Genomic DNA, 17,477 nt, shown 5'->3' with positions numbered 1-17,477 from the left:
TGTACAAATTTTCTTTTAGTCACTGCTGATTGGTTGGTTGCAAAAGAAAAAAGAATAATTTTATTTTAGAATTAATTCATGAAAAACAAAAAACATGGATGTAACGTAAACCTTAATCCAAGAAGTTATGAGCAGAGAGAAATATCAGGCTAGTTCCTTAGAATTGCTATGACTTTTCTCTTTCTGTTGTAGTCACAAAATCATTTTTAAGGTAGACAAGCAAGCAGGCACTCTAGGAGGGAATATTCTTGGGCTTAGATTAGCATCTAATATCTGGAATGGTAGATGAGAATTCAGGCAACTTGGAATAAACTGCAATTTTTCTAAACTGTATAGGCAGGAATGACAGCAGTTTTCGACTTGACAAATCATAAAAACAATTAGATTACCTACTTCTAATAGCTTGACCTCTTAAATAGCTGCTATGAAGCTAAGACAATAATCAGACACTGTATTTTCTCCAAACATTACTGCTGGAAATGTTCATTTTGATAACAATAATGGACATCTTAGTCTAGAAATTTCCAGAAGCAAGTCATCAAAAGTATTTCTTCCACAACATGCCTACTGTTCTTGATTCCTGCAATAGAGAAAGCCTAAAAAGCTGTCCAATACAAAAGGTGAAAAGTCATATTTAAGACTCACATTCATCTCCCCTTGTATAGGCCAAATAGAAGCCTGTTTGCTCATGTGAACAGTTAAGCATCAAGGCAAGATAATGAGGTAACTGAAGTTCCCACAAAGAGCAGGCTTAGGAATTTCTATTCCTTACTAATCTACAACAACCAAGAATTTAAGTCAGAACCGATGAGCCAACAGCTTATTAATCATGTAGCTGTTTTTCCTCTTATTTACCATTCAGTACCTTTCACTTTTACCACAAAGTGAGCAGAAATGAAATGAACCATTTTTTAGTTGTTATTTTCATTAGCTTCTTTTTCCAAAGGAAGCTAGGCTATTCGCTGAAATGAAAATCTGGATTTAGCACATTCTTATTCTGTATCATCACAGGTAACAGAGCTGATTTAACAGAGCAATTACACAAGCGTAATGGTTAGTTAAGATGATTTCAAGCCAATACCTGTAATCCATGGCCAGTGACTTCAACATAGCTTACCTTGTTTGAATCCATTATAACGACAGTAGGATATCATGAGCTACCCAAAAGAGGCTTCTTTAAAACAAACAAACAAAAAATCCCAGTAAAAAGAACTCTTCAAATATCCTCCAAAGCAAAGATGAATGAGGTTATATTATTCTACAGTCAGTATTAAAAAGGCAGTATCAGCAAACAAATCGAAGGCAACTTTGCAGACGCTGGGCAAAACCTACTTAAATGACCACCCCCAACTACAGAACACTCTCCCCATGAAGATGTGGCTTCCACTATATACATACACGATGTGCAGAATAAAAGCATCAAAGCAGACCACAGTTCTCCAAAGAGGCCACAGACAAGCAACATCTGCCAGCTGCAATTAAACCCAAGCCATAACTTAAATGCTTTAAGCTAGTAACAGTTACATTTTCTTTTTTACTTGTTTGGACATAAAATCTTGCCCCTTCAATGAGTCAGCAGTGGCTCAGAAGCATTTCCTACAAGAAGCACCTGCCTTTAGGCCCATCCCTTCCAGCTGAAGCGCTGAGTCCCAGGATTGATTTTAGCTTCACCCTTGCTGATGCTTGAGCTTAATCACTTGTCTCATACTGAATATCCATGCCGGCCAGCAGTTACTCTGCAAAGAATGGTCGGCTGCTGTGCAGTGAGGAGGCAAATCCACAGAGGTGGCCGGGCACGGTGGCTTATGCCTAGAATCCCAGCACTTTGGGAGGCCGAGGCGGGTGGATCACGAGGTCAAGAGATCGAGACCATACTGGTCAACAAGGTGAAACCCCGTCTCTACTAAAAATACAAAAATTAGTTGGGCATGGTGGTGCGCGCCTGTAATCCCAGCTACTCCTACCCAGGCTGAGGCAGGAGATTTGCTTGAATCCAGGAGGCGGAGGTTCGGTGAGCCAACATCATGCCATTGTACTCCAGTCTGGGTAACAACAGCGAAACTCCGTCTCAAAAAAAAAAAAAAAAAAAAAAAAAATCCACAGAGGGGCATCAGGAGTAGACAATTGGGAAGGAAACTCCACTTTTCTCCTTTTACTGTTGTCCACTATAGCTCTGCCTCTTTGACTCCTCATAAGGGCCCAGGCTTTGCAACTATGCCTCCTCCCATACCAGGGTCCTTTGAAAAGTATCCAAAACTGAGGGCCAGGCACACTGGCTCATGCCTGTAATCCCAGTACTTTTGGAAGCTGAGGTGGACGGATCACGAGGTTGGGAGATCGAGACCATCCTGCCTAACACGGTGAAATTCCGTCTCTACGGAAAATACAAAAAATTAGCTGGGCATAGTGGTATGCGCCTGTAGTCCCAGCTACTTGGGAGCCTGAGGCAGGAGAATCACTTGAACCCGGGAGGCAGAGGTTGCAGTGATCTGAGATCATGCCACTGCACTCTCAGCTTAGGCGGCAGAGCATGACTCCATTTCAAAAAAAAAAAAAGAAAAAGTATCCAAAACTGAGATGGAGGGAAAAAATGCAACAGTTCTGAGAAGGTTTCTGTCCTAATTTCTTTTCTTTATTTTTGAGATGGTGTCTCTCTCTGTCACCCGGGCTGGAGTGCAGTGGCTAGATCTCCTTTCACTGCAACCTCTGACTCCAGGGTTCAAGCGATTCTCCTGCCTCAGCCTCCCGAGTAGCTCGGACTACAGGCACCTGCCACCAAAATTTTTGGCTAATTTTTCTATTTTTTAGTAGAGGCAGGGATATCCTAATTTCAAGTTAAAGAAAAGAACAAGAAAAATGCAGTGGTTAGCTTTATATCAGATCCAAACAAGACAGGTCAGATCACTTGTTTAAATTTCTCCAGCAATTTTCCACTGAAAACTTCCTATATATGGAAGCAATATAGAAAAAGAAAAGGGGAAATGTTTAAGGAATGAGGTCAGACAGAAGAGAGGGAGGCAGAGATGAGCAAGGAGGGAGGGCAAATTTTAAATTCGGGCAAATAGTCACCACTAGACATGCCTGAAAATACCATCAAACATTCTGCTAGGTTCATGGCCAACCTGAACTCACCGTTGGTGTATCTTCCCTCTATAAGGCAGACTTTTGGGTCCAGATTGGCTCCTTGTTGACCTAAATTCAAAAGCTGTTAAAAAACGAAGGGAAGATGAGTGATACCTTGCAGAAATGGTGTTACCGAAGCCCAGAGTGTCACTTACTGGCGTCATAAATAATGAAGGACTAATAAATAAAACATGGGAAAGAAAAGACCCTCGTCATTGTCACTTCATGTTTTCCTAACCTTTTGTATCCATAAGGCCAGGCACAAATTGAATAAATATTTATTGAGTGCATGAATGGATATTTATGGGAGGTTTCACAATTCCTTAACAATTTTGATGTTATGCAGATATTTTCAGTGTTTGGAAAAAAATACTTTAAAATGAAACTTGTTAATACAATCTTTTATTGTTAGAACACTCATAATCTCCCCTTTGCTTTTAAGCACAGTTTACCTGAAACCATGTATTATTTGCAGTGTCAGAGGTCAACAGAAAAATTATTTTTATAGACTCAGATCAAGATGGTGCTTTCTCGGAGGAATTATGCCAAAATAGGATGTGACCTGAAGGGAGAAGGATGTGCACTTTCAAAACAGACCTTTGCTGGATGCGGTGGCTCACGCCTGTAATCCTAGCAATTTGGGAGGTCAAGGCGGGCAGATCACTGGAGGTCAGGAGTTCTAGACCAGTCTGACCAACCTGGTGAAACCTCGCCTCTACTAAAAATACAAAAATTAGCCAGGCGTGGTGATGCTCACCTGTAGTCCCAGCTACTTGGGAGGCTGAGGCAGGAGAATCACTTGAACCCGGGAGGTGGAGGTTGCAGTGAGCCAAGATCATGCCACTGCACTCCAGCTAGGGTGACAGAGCAAGACTCCATCTCAAAAAACAAAACAAAACAAACAAACAAAAAACCAAAAAGCAACAACAACAACAACAACAAAACAGATATTTAGGTCAGGCACAGTGGCTCATGCCTGTAATCCCATCACTTTAGGAGGCTGAGGTGGGAAGATTACATGAGGCCAGGAAGTTGAGACCAGCTTGGGCAATATAGCAAGACCCCCATTTCTCCAAAAACAGTTTTTAAATAGCCAGGGGTGTTGGCATGCGCCTGTCATACTAGCTACTCAGGAGGCTGAGGAAAAAGAATCACTGGAATCCAGGAGCTCGAGGCTGCGGTGAGCTATGATTGTGCCACTGCACTCCTACCTAGCAGAGTGAGACCCAGCTTCTAATAAATACATATGTATGGACAATAGCATTCAACAATTATACAAGGCCATGTGTTCTGCAGGTGGAAACATGATGGGATGTGTCCTGCCATTTAGGGACAAGTGGAAGTGGTTGTACTTTTTTTTTGTTTTTTTGAGACTGAGTCTTGCTCTTGTTGCCCAGGTTGGAGTGCAGTGGCACGATCTCGGCTCACTGCAACCTCCGCCTCCCGGGTTCAAGCCATTCTCCTGCCTCAGCATCTTGAGTAGCTGGGATTACAGGTGCCTGCTCCCATGCCCAACTAATTTTTGTACTTTTAGTAAAGACAGAGTTTTGCCATGTTGGCCAGGCTGGTCTTCAACACCTGACCTCAGGTGATGCACCTGTCTAGGTCTCTGAAAGTGCCGGAAGTGGTCATACTTTTAAGTATTTTGAGTAAATATGTATGAAGATAAATTTCCTTTTGGAAATATTTGTTGCATAGCATTTAAAACAATTTACAGAATAAAAGCTTCAGATTAGCTGTCATGGTTTCCCCTCCTCAACTTGGTGGGCTTGGAGTCAGGACACTGAATTTAGAGAATGTGAGTAGTTTAGTGAATCTATAGCAGAGAATGCTATTTATTTATTCATTTATAGATAGAGTCTCACTCTGTTGTCCAGGCAGGAGTGCAGTGGTGCCATCTCTGCTCACTGCAGCCTCCACTGCCCGGTTTCAAGCGATTCTCCTGCCTCAGCTTCCCAAGTAGCCGGGACCACAGGCGAGCACTACATCCAGCTAATTTTTGTATTTTTAGTAGAGATGGGTTTTCACCATGTTGGCCAGGCTGGTCTCGAACTCCTGTCTCAAGTCATTCACGTGCCTTGGCCTCCCAAAGTGCTGGGATTACAGGCGTGAGTCACTGCACCTGGCCTATTTATTTATTTAAAGACAGGGTCTCACTGTCGCCCAGGCTGGAGTGCAATGGCAGAATCATAGCTCACTGCAGCCTTGAACTCCTTGGCTTAAAGGATCTTCCCACCTTAGCCTCCTGACTAGCTGCGACCACAGGTGCACGCCACCATGCCCAGCTAATTATTTGACTTTTTTGTAGAGATGGGTCTTGGTATGTGACCAGGCTGGTCTCCAACTCCTGGGCTCAAGTGCTCCTCCTGCCTCAGCCTCCCAAAGCACTGGCACTACAGGTGTGAGCCACTGCACCTGGCCGCCTTTCTTTAGATGAAATAAATTCTTCTGTACAAAAGGCCAGGTTACAGAAGGCACTGTAAAATGTAGACTGATGGCCAGGAGCAGTGGCCAGCACTTTGGGAGGCCGAGGTGGGCGAATTATGAGGTCAAGAGATCGACACCATCCTGGCCAACATGGTGAAACCCCATCTCTACTAAAAATACAACAATTAGCTGGGCATGGTGTTGTGTGCCTGTAGTCCCAGCTACTCAGGAGGCTGAGGCAGAAGAATCATTTGAACCTAGGAGATGGAGGTTGCAGTGAGCTGAGATGGCGCCACTGCACTCCAGCCTGGTGACAGAATGAGACTCCATCTCAAAAAAAAAAAAAAAAAAAAGTACACTGGAAGCAAAAATACATAGACCTAAAGTTGCGAAGGGACAAATTGTGTCCTCAAACAATTGCAGTATCCAGGTAGGATCTCCCAGAGATGAAGAAGAGGCCAAGGAATAGGATCTAAAGTCTCCACCCTTAGTAACGAAGTGCAGGGAATAATAGCACTATTTACTCACAGCCCACGCTATGCGGTGCACCTTACTGGGCGCCTTCCACCCATCTTTTTTTTTTTTTTTTTTAAATTCTTATAATAACTCTTTTAGGGAATAGTCTAAAAGAGAAGGGCTGTTACGTAGTTTGCTCAAGGTCACACCAAATAGTTGACAGAATTGCCTTCGAACACAGGTCTGACTGATTTTTTTTTCACAGTTTCAATGGACATTTTAATTGTTTATTTAATGGATCATCAATTTCGTTTCCCTACCTACAAATGGAATTTCACCTTGTTTCCACATCAAGTAGGGAAACAGTGACAAAACTCATCAGAATAAGCTACATCAAAAGAGAACTAAGCTAACACAGCATTCTAGATCTGACTGATTTCTAAAACCTGTGGTTATTCCTTTAGCCAGGTGACACTCCGCAGCTTCCCACAGGCAATGGGCAGGTGGAGAGGGTGGAGCCTGAGATGTTTTTGGAAGCCGCTGAGCTAACTGGTATCCCTGACTGTTCTCACCTAGGTATGTGCAGCAGCTGCTTTTCCGTTAGTGCCTTGGCAGGATTTCTGGAGCAGAGTAGGGATTTTGCTAACCGGATCAGTGTATTGGGTGATGCGCTACTGAGCCCCAGACACTTGTGAACTCCCTTCTTTGTACAGTACCAGATAACATTCAAAACACTCCATTAAGTTTGAATTTCAGATGAACAATGAATAATTTTTTGTATAAGTATGTCCTTAATATTGCAAATATTGCATGAAGCAATTAATTTGCTAAACCTGGCAACACTACTTCTTTGCCCTATTTCAAAATGCCTTAAATTAGATTTTTGGTTTTTTTGAGAGACAGAGTCTCATCTGTTGCCCAGGCTGGAGTGCAGTGGTGCACTCTCAGCTCACTACAACCTCTGCTTTCTGGTTTCCAGTGATTTTCCTGCCTCAGCCTCCCAGGTACCTGGGATTACAGTCATCTGCCACCATGCCCGGCTAATTTTTTGTATTTTATTTTATTTTTTGACACAGAGTTTCACTCTTGTTACCCAGGCTGCAGTGCAATGGCACGATCTCGGCTCACTGCAACCTCCGCCTCCTGGGTTCAGGCAATTCTCCTGCCTCAGCCTCCTGAGTAGCTGGGATTACAGGCTGCACCACCATGCCCAGCTAATTTTTTGTATTTTTAGTAGAGACGGGGTTTCACCATGTTGACCAGGATGGTCTCGATCACTTGACCTCGTGATCCACCCGCCTTGGCCTCCCAAAGTGCTGGGATTATAGGTGTGAGCCACCATGCCAGGCCTTTTTTTGTATTTTTAGTAGAAACAGGGTTTTGCCATGTTGGCCAGGCTGGTCTCCAGCTCCTGACCTCAAGTGATCCTCCTGCCTCAGCCTCCCAAAGTGCAGGGATTATAGGTGTGAGCCCCCACGCCTGCCCTTAAATTAGAATTAGAGGGTCATTGAGTACACTGGAGTGACTTGCCACTCTACACATGCTCTTTAGCTTGAAGTTACTGGAATTGTAAGAAACTCTGAACCACAAGCACATCACTCCTTCCACCCACACCCCATCAGGCTGTTAAATGGTTTGTCAAGGGATGTCACTCTTATTCTTTGTATTAGTTTCCAGTGCAGCAAACATAAATCTATACGTATGTGTGTGTGTGTGTGTGTGTGTGTGTATACATATATATATTTATATATATATATATATATTTTTTTTTTTTTCTTTTCTGGAGACATAGTCTCACCCTATTACCCAGGCTGGAGTGCAGTGGCACAATCTAAGCTCACTGCAACCTCCACCTCCTGAGCTCAATCAGTCCTCACACCTCAGCCTCCCAAGTAGCTGGGACTACAGACACTCACCACCATGCCCAACTAATTTTTGCATTTTTGCAGAGATGGGGGTTTTGCCATGTTGCCTAGGCTGGAATTGATATTCTTTAACTCAACAAAATTTCTGTTTCAAAACCTCGTTCCTTTTAAGAGGTCGCAGAATATAACCTCTGTCCAGTCAGGCCGCACTGTTCCTGTTCCTTTTCCCAGAATTGTTCTCAGAACTCACATATTGCTAAATGTGTTTGGGGAGGGAACCTTCCATTTCTTGATGTCCTCTGTGCAAATTATTACTGAGCCCCTGTCCATGTGGCCTCTTCAATCCAGGCACTTTCTATTCTTCCCTATTCTGCTCAGGTGCAAGCATCATTCTGCAGCTTCTGTTCCATGCTAAGGTTCCAAACCCTTCTTGCACAGAGTAACCAACCCTCTCCAGGTATTTTTTTAAGTCTACAGCGCCCAGTATTCCCAGGAGATCTCTCCACCAAGCAATAACCAGGCCCAGCCCTGCTTAGCCTCCAATATCAGATGAGATCAGGCACATTCAGGGTGGTGGTACACCCTATACCTCTCCAGGTTCTCACTGCTCCACTGGAGTTCTTAAGGGGTGAAGCAGGATCTGTTCTGCCATTTCATCCTACAAACTGTCTCTCCAGGGCTCTGCTCTCAGGGAAAGGCATACAGTCGCTCTAGAGGACACGAGGGCACCTGTGTCCAGCTCTCAAACATTTTTACTGGGTATCTATTCCCCTAAAGAGCTTAGGTTTTCAGAAGACACTGGACATTTATTTCCTTTTCACCCTAGCTGCTTCTTCCCCCAAGGCAACGAATGCAAAATAGTTTAGCTGCTTGCAAGCAGGGGGAAAAGGAGCACTAAAGAGGAATGTACCCTAACCAGCTTTAAACATCCTCAGGCCTTTTTTTTGAGATGAAGTCTTGCTCTGTCACCCAGGCTGGAGTGCATTGGTGCAATCGCAGCTCACTGCAATCTCCACCTCCTGGGTTCAAGTGATCCTCCCGCCTCAGCCTCCCGAGTAGCTGGGATTACAAGTATGTGCCACCAAGCTCTGCTAATTTTTGTATTTTTAGTAGAGACGGCTTTCACCATGGTGACCAGGCTGGTCTTGAACTTCTGACCTCAGGTGATCTGCCTGCCTCGGCCTCCCAAAGAGCTGGGATAACAGGCATGAGCAACCGCACCTGGCCTAGATGGGAAATATTTAAAGTATGGGTTCTCAGGCCATACTCCAGACCTACAGACTCTCTAGAGTTGAACTTAGAAATCTGTTTTTTAACAAACTCCCAGTATTTTGCTTATGTACTCAGTTGCACTGGTCCTCTGACTTGCTTTTGGCTAAAACTCCCTGAAAGTCACTTTCTTTCCCACATCCTCTGTCTTTTTTTTCTCTCTTATTCCTGTAATGATAACATCCAATTAGAGTCCCTTCCATAGAACTAAAATCTAGTCTGTATCCATTTCTCAAAGGGAAGATAAGATGGAGGCGGCCAAGAGGATGTTCATATGTCTTGTCTACTCTTATCTTTTTTTATTTTTTGACACAAAGTTTTGCTTTTGTTGCTCAAGCTGGAGTGCAATGGTGTGATCTCGGCTCACTGCCACCTCTGCTGCCTGGCTTCAAGAAATTCGTGTGCCTCAACCTCCCGAGTAGCTGGGATTACAAGTGTGCACCACCATGCCTGGCTAAGTTTTTGTATTTTTAGTAGAAACGGGCTTTCACCATGTTGGCCAGGCTGGTCTCAACCTCCTGATGTCAGGTGATCGGCCTGCGTCGGCCTCCCAAAGTGCTGGGTTTACAGTCATGAGCCACTGTTACCTGTTTTTTTATCTCATTTTTATCATCCTGTTCTTGTTCCAAGTTGAAAATCTGAATGTAATCCACCAAGCAAGCCCATCTGAAAAGCATAGCTTCAACCTGTGTCAGATGCAAAAATATTTTGCAGAAGCCAGGAGCGGTGGAGTGCACCTGTAATCCCAGCTACTTGAGAGACTGAGGCATGATGATCCCTTAAGCCCAGGAATCTGAGGCTGTGGTATGCTGTGATCACTCCTATGATGGTCACTGCACTCCAGCCTGGGCAACATAACAATACATCATCTCTTTTTTTTTTTTTTGAGACAGAGTCTTGCTCTGTTGCAAGGCTGAAGTGCAATGGCGCTATCTGGGCTCACCGCAACCTCCGTCTCCTGGGTTTAAGCAATTCCCCTGCCTCAGCTTCCCAACTAGCTGGGATTACAAGCATGCGCCACCACACCTGGCTAATTTTGTATGTTTAGTAGAGACTGGGTCAGGCTGGTCTCGAATTCCTGACATCAGGTGATCTGCCTGCCTTGGCCTCCCAAAGTGCTGGGATTACAGGTGTGAGCCAGCAGGCCTGGCCATTGTTTCTTTGGAAAAAAGTTGTTTATTTATTTATTTATTTAAATTCTTGCCACGGAGCTTCAGGAAAAACAAAAAACTTCTACGACACCTAAATGCCGCTTGATTCTTATGGAGAATCATCAGCATTCCCTTGAAAAACTGAAGTTTTCCTGTGTATCTATTCCCCTAAAGAGCTAGGTTTTCAGATGACACTGGACATTTATTTCCTTTTCACCCTAGCTGCTTCTTCCCCCAAGGCAATGAATGCAAAATAGTTTAGCTTTTCGGGCAATAGATACACATGTAAACGTCCCAGTTTTTCAAGGTGTGGGGATACTTGCATAGGAAAGAGACTAATCTATTAATATATATCCCCAAAGGAGGTAAATTACATAGTAAGGTTTTTTTTAGATTGCTTGCATGGATGTGTTTACTGTTAATAAACTTATTTGCGGAGAAGCGCTCACTCTCTTTTAAGTCAATATGGCTAGGTAGGCCATGTTCAGCTGCCAATGTCATCGGCCTATTTTATTTCAAAATGAGGTTAGGAGTGTTGAGCTAAACTGGTGCCCTTAAGGGTTATGTCCTAGAGACGAAAGACACATTAACTGAAAGTCATTCATGAGCAATGATTGGGCAGACTCACCTGCTAGGATGGTTGTTGATATTTATAAAGGTCAGCAATATTTCTTGACTTGACTCAACAAAAAGTCATGTATTATTATCATGACATCAGAATACGAATCGACTTGAAATAACAAAGCAAAGGGCATTACAGCCAGGCGTGGTGGCTCATGCTCATAATCCTAGCACTTTGGGAGGCTAAGGTGAGAGAATCACTTGGGCTCAGGAATTCAAGACCAGCCTGGGCAACACAGTGAAACCTTGCCTCTAATTAAAAAATAATAATAATAATAAAAGCAAAGGATGAACGGAGAAGAGCTGCAGGCTGAGCAGGAGGCAGAGAAGTGAACTGTAGCCTAGGCAGGTTTCAGTAACTACCTCTTTTATTTTAAGAACTGAATATCTCGTTCCAGGCTCAAATTACTAAGAAGTACATCTTTTCCTTTAAAGTTGATTAAGCATCAGTATCTCTTCCAAGCTGAAAATATTATAGAAGATGCCAACTGTTTGCAGAGGACTCTGCTAGATGCTGTAAATAAAGAAAACTAATTTTCCTGCACAGAATGTCCTTTTTTTCCTAAAAGATTGGTGCAGAGCTGGAGTTAAGAACCAAAGAAATCACAGACTTCACAGGTTGAAGGGAACTGTAATGTTATCTTCGGCCAGTCCCACAAGTAATGGGTGAGTTATTTCTTCTGCTTCCCCTCTGAGCATCTGCTGGACTTGGGCCTTAGCACTCCGGAAATGGAGATCTGTGCTTCCTGAGCAGTGGAGAGCCATCCTGGCTGGTGACAGCTGTGTCTGAGTGGGAGTCTGGAGGAGGGAGGGCGCAGTGGGAACAGCTTGCTGTTTTTTTTTTTTAACTGCTCCCCGCTGAGCCCTGGGGGCCTGCTCTGGGGACTTGGCCTGGAAGGACTTGAACCTTAGGGAGACTTTACCAGCAAGTCTCACCAATAAAAAAGCAATGGAGGCTCAGAGAGCTTAGGCTAAATACTCAAAGTCACAACTTTGTGACTAAGTGACAGAATGCACATCTCCTGACTCAAATTCCAGTGTGTTTTATATCATTTGGGGTGTGGTGTCACTTTATTTTCATCTAGTAGTTTTAAAAAATCTTAATATTTTCCTTAAAGTACATCTCTGGCCAGGCACAGTGGCTCACACCTGTAATCCCAGCACTATGGGAAGCCAAGATGGGCAGATCATGAGGTCAGGAGTTTGAGACCAGCTTGGCCAATGTGCTGAAACCCTGTCTCTACTAAAAATACAAAAATTAGCAGGTGTGGTGGTAAGCGCCTGTAGTCCCAGCTACTTGGGAGGCTGAGGCAGAAGAATCTCTTAAACCAGGGAGGCAGAGGTTGCACTGAGCTGAGATAGCACCAGTGCACTCCAGCCTGGGCGACAGAGTGAGATTCTGTCAAAATAAATAAATAAAATAAAATAAACTACATCTCCTATTTCTCTTTCATTGACAGCACTAGGATGACAGAGGTGCAGAAAGGACAAAAGAGAACTGACATGCCCTGAAATGTTACAATACATCAGGTTCAATACCAGATACCTTACATGTAGCATCTCATTTAATTTTCACAATGATCCTATAAAGTATAGAGTATTGCTCCCATTTCTTTTCTTTTCTTGTTTTTGTTTTTTTGCTCCCATTTTACAGATAAGGAATTTAAGGCTTAGAAACGTTTAAATAGGCCAGGTGCAGTGGCTCACACCCATAATCCCAGCACTTTGGGAGGCGAAGTTGGGAGGATTGCGTGAGGCCTAGGAATTCAAGACCAGCCTGGGCAACAGAGAGAGACCTCATCTCTACAAAAAATAAAAATTAAAAAATTAAACTAAAAAACATTTTTTAAAAAGATTAAATAACTTGCCCAAGTTCACCTAGGTGTCAAGTATTAGAGCTAGGTTTTGAATCAAGTTCTTTCTCAAAAGTCATTAAATTATACTGCCTCCCATGCCCCTAAGCAAGAGAAACTGGATATCTAAATGCTCACTTTTTTTTTTTTTGAGACGGAGTCTTGGTTTGTTGCCCAGGCTGGAGTGCAGTGGTGCCATCTTGGCTCACTGCAACCTCCGCCTCCCAGGTTGAAGCAATTCTCCTGCCTCAGCCTCCCGGGTAGCTGGGACTACAGGTATGCACCACCATGCCCTGTATTTTGTATTGAACCCAGGAGTTTTTTGTATTTTTAGTAGATACAGGGTTTCAGCATATTGGCCAGGCTGGTCTGTAACTCCTGACCTCGTGATCTGCCTGCCTTGGCCTCCCAAAGTGCTGGGATTACAGGTGTGAGCCACTGCACTCAGCCTAAATACCCACATAACTCCAATTAGCTCTGCTCAGATTTTACATGTATTTCAAGGAAGAGCCTTTATACTGGCCTTTGATCATAAGCTTAATTGACCAGGAGACACTGATAGTCCTGTGCAAAAAAAAGTTACTCATTCAAGTAACACTTGCATTTTTACCTAGTCCCAAAAGTAGCTGAAGGGGATTACTTGAACAAAATAAGAGAAATTTTTAAATTCCTCAGTTTCTTCATTGGCCTATCAGTCATTCAGAAACATGTTTTTTTGTTTGTTTTGTTTTTGAGACATAGTCTTGCTCTGTCACCGAGGCTGGAATTCAATGGCGTAATCTCAGCTCATTGAAACCTCCGCCTCCAGGGTTCAAGCTATTCTCCTGCCTCAGCCACCACGCCTGGCTAATTTTTGTATTTTTAGTAGAGATGGGTTTTTGCCATGTTGGTCAGGCTGATCTTGAACCCCTGACCACAGGTCATCTGCCCGCCCTGGCCTCCCAAAGTGTTGCAGTTACAGGCGTGAGCCACCGCGCCTGGTCAGAAACATGTTATTTAACTTCCTTGTATTTATACAGTTTCAAAAGTTCCTCCTAATTTATTTCTAGTTTTATTCCACTATTGTCAGAAAGATATTTGGTATGATTTCAATTCTTTTAAGTTTGTAGAAACTTGTGGCCTAACATGTGGTCTATCCTGGAATATGTGGCATCTGATGAAAATATTGCACACTTACTAAGAACTGAGTAAAAGACAAATAATAATAATGATAGCCGGGCGCGGCGGCTCACGCCTGTAATCCCAGCACTTTGGGAGTCCAAGGCAGGTGGATCACAAGGTCAAGAGATCTAGACCATCCGGCCAACATGGTGAAACCCTGTCTCTACTAAAAATACAAAATTAGCTGAGCATAGTGGCGCATGCTTGTAATTCCAGCTACTCACAAGGCTGAAGCAGGAGAATCACTTGAACCCAGAAGGCGGAGGTTGCAGTGAGCTGAGATCCCACCACTGTACTCCAGCCCGGCAACAGAGCGAGACTTCATCTCAAATAAATAATAATAATAGTAATAATAAGGCGGGGCGCGGTAGCTCAAGCCTGTAATCCCAGCACTTTGGGAGGCCGAGGCGGGTGGATCACGAGGTCAAGAGATCGAGACCATCCTGGTCAACATGGTGAAACCCCGTCTCTACTAAAAATACAAAAAGTTAGCTGGGCATGGTGGTGCGTGCCTGTAATCCCAGCTACTCAGGAGGCTGAGGCAGGAGAATTGCCTGAACCCAGGAGGCGGAGGTTGCGGTGAGCCGAGATCGCGCCATTGCACTCCAGCCTGGGTAACGAGAGCGAAACTCCGTCTCAAAAAAAAAAAAAAAAAAAAAAATAGTAATAATAGAGACGTTCTTCGCCCAGGGTCGCCGCGGTTTTCTGCTTCAACAGTGCTTGGACGGAACCCAGCGCTCGTCCCCCACCCCGGCCGGCCGCCCACAGCCAGCCCTCCGTCACCTCCACACCGCGTCCTCGGACCGCCCTGAGGCCCCCGCCGCCTCTCCAGCGCCCCGCAGCCACCGCCGCCGCCGCCTCTCCTTAGCAGCCGCCGTGACGACCGCATCACCTTCGCAGGTGCGCCAGAACTACCACCAGGACTCAGAGGCCACCATCAACCGCCAGATCAACCTGGTGCTCTACGCCTCCTATGTTTACCTGTCCATGTCTTACTACTTTGACCGCGGTGATGTGGCTTTGAAGAACTTTGCCAAGCACTTTCTTCACCAATCTCATGAGGAGAGGGAACATGCCGAGAAACTGATGAAGCTGCAGAACCAACGAGGTGGCCGCATCTTCCTTCAGGATATCAAGAAACCAGACCATGATGACTGGGGGAGCGGGCTGAATGCGATGGAGTGTGCATTACATTTGGAAAAAAAATGTGAATCAGTCACTACTGGAACTGCACAAACTGGCCACTGACAAAAATGACCCCCGTTTGTGTGACTTCATTGAGACACATTACCTGAATGAGCAGGTGAAATCCATCAAAGAATTGGGTGACCACGTGACCAACTTGCGCAAGATGGGAGCACCCCAATCTGGCTTGGCAGAATATCTCTTTGACAAGCACACCCTGGGAGACAGTGATAATGAAAGCTAAGCCTTAGGCTAATTTCCCCATAGCCACGGGGTGACTTCCCTGGTCACCAAGGCAGTGCATGCATATTGGGGTTTCCTTTACCTTTTCTATAAGTTGTGCCAAAACAGCCACTTAAGTTCTTTGTACCATTCCTTCAAATAAAGAAATTTGGTACCCCCCAAAAATAATAATATAATAATAATATATTAGCTCTCAGAGAAAATGTTCTGATACTACCTGTTAGGTCCATTTGGTGAAAAACACAGTTTAAGTCCAGTTTTTCTTTTTTAATTTTCTGTCTGGATGACGTGTCCAATGCTGAGAGTGGGACACTGAGATCCCCAACTACTATTGTATTGGAGCCTCTCTCTCTCTTTACATCTAGTGCTTGCTTTATGTATCTGCTTGCTCCAGTCTTGGGTGCATATGTATTTATAATTGTTACATCCTCTTGCTAAACTGATCCTTTTATCATTATATAATCACTTTATTTTCTCTTTTTATGGTTTTTGACTTAAAGTCTGTTTTAATTCATGTAAGTAAAGCTACTCCTGCTTTTTTGTTTGTTTGGTTTGCATGGAATATCTTTATTATTTTTTATTTTCTGATAATTTTTATTATCACTCTGTCACCCAGGCTGGAGTGCTGTGGTGTGGTCATGACTTACTGGATCTTTGGACTTCTGGGCTCAAATGATCCTCCTGCCTCAGTCTCTTGGCACTGCAGCTGTCCACCATCATAGCCAGTTAATTTTTAAATTTTCATTGAGACAGGGTCTTGCTCTATTGCCCAGGCCGGTCTCAAACTCCTGGGCTCAGGTGATCTTCCCACTTCAGCCTCCCAAAGTGCTGGGATTACAGGCATGAGCCACCATGCCAAGACTGCATGAAATATATTTTCCACCCATTCACTTTTAGTGTAATATGTGTTTTTACAGTGAAGTGAGCTTCTTATAGTGAGCATGTAATTGGGTCATGGTGTTTTTGTTTTTGTTTTTGTTTTTTGACAGACTCTTGCTCTATTGCCCAGGCTCAAGAGCAGTGGCACCATCTTGGCTCACTGCAACCTCCGCTTCCCAGGTTCAAGCTCTTCTCCTGCCTCCGCCTCCTGAGTAGCTGGGACTACAGGCACCTTCCACTATACTCAGCTAATTTTTTATATTTTTGGTAGAGACGGGGTTTCACCATGTTGGCCAGGCTGGTCTCAAACTCCTGACCTCAAGTGATCCACCTGCCTCAGCCTCCCAAAATGCTGGGATTACAGGTGAGAACCACTACGCCAGCTTGGGTGATGGTTTTAAAAAAATCTATTCAGCTAGTTCGTATCTTTTTGAAACATTTAAATACATTCTTCAAGGCTAGTCAAGTGAAACAGTGGCAGTGGAGAAGGAACAAAGAAATCGGTAACTGGTTGTGTTCAGTAAGCTGTAAACACCACTGCACTCAGACCCTCAAGCTTTATCTTTTAAGGGGGAGTTTAAGCCATTTACATTCGAGGATTTAAGGTTATTATTACTAGGTTAGGACTTACTTCTGTCATGTTGTTAATTGTTTTCTGATTGTTTTTGTATATCCATTGTTCCTTTCTTCCTCTCTTATTGTGTATCATTGTGATTTGGTGGTTGTAGAAAGTAAAAAGTTCCTCTTCAAAGTTTCCCTTCTTGTTAAAGAATAATAATAGTAAATGTTAGAAATTATATTGTTTTAAAGACTTTCTTCAAAGCCTTCTTGATTTCTGCTAATAACTCTTTGTTAAGCCCTATCCTATGCAGCTGTTAAACATGCTCACAGGCATGTAGCACATTCTCTGTCCTTGTACTCTAACCCAGATATTTGTGTGCTGGACATGCTCACAGGCATGTCCCAACTTGCAGCCTATGCTGCTTCTTATTTGGGAATGCTGTTACTTTTCTAATTCCTTTTGTAAGCAATGGCCTCTTTTCCTTTGTTCTCCATTGCCTTTATCTATTTAGAAAAGTTTTAAGTTGTTAGCCAATTTGGTTGAGTTTAGTTATGAAGATTGGACACAGCAGTAAGGACCCAATGTGTAAGGAATAACTATGCCTGTCTTTCCTTTCTTCATTGTACTCTTGTGGCAAGATGGCTAATGGGAGCACCCTTTCTGCAGAAAGTAAAATTGCGTT

At 43.7% G+C, this 17,477-nt stretch overlaps 1 pseudogene across 1 annotated transcript; it reads left to right on the top strand.

Annotated features, from left to right (window-relative positions):
- The first annotated feature begins 4,864 nt into the window (after nucleotides 1-4,864).
- On the top strand, nucleotides 4,865-15,511 carry LOC116529800 (annotated as a pseudogene). The gene is made up of 3 exons (XR_004259674.1): nucleotides 4,865-4,921; nucleotides 6,471-6,582; nucleotides 14,591-15,511. The product of XR_004259674.1 is annotated as a ferritin heavy chain pseudogene (transcript).
- Nucleotides 15,512-17,477: the final 1,966 nt, after the last annotated feature.

Source organism: Sapajus apella, unplaced genomic scaffold (genome assembly GCF_009761245.1).
Source record: "Sapajus apella isolate SASKATOON/1434 unplaced genomic scaffold, GSC_monkey_1.0 scaffold63, whole genome shotgun sequence".
Lineage (NCBI taxonomy): Eukaryota > Metazoa > Chordata > Mammalia > Primates > Cebidae > Sapajus > Sapajus apella.
Note: the sequence above shows the minus strand (reverse complement) of the source record. Positions and strands in the feature narration are given on the sequence as shown.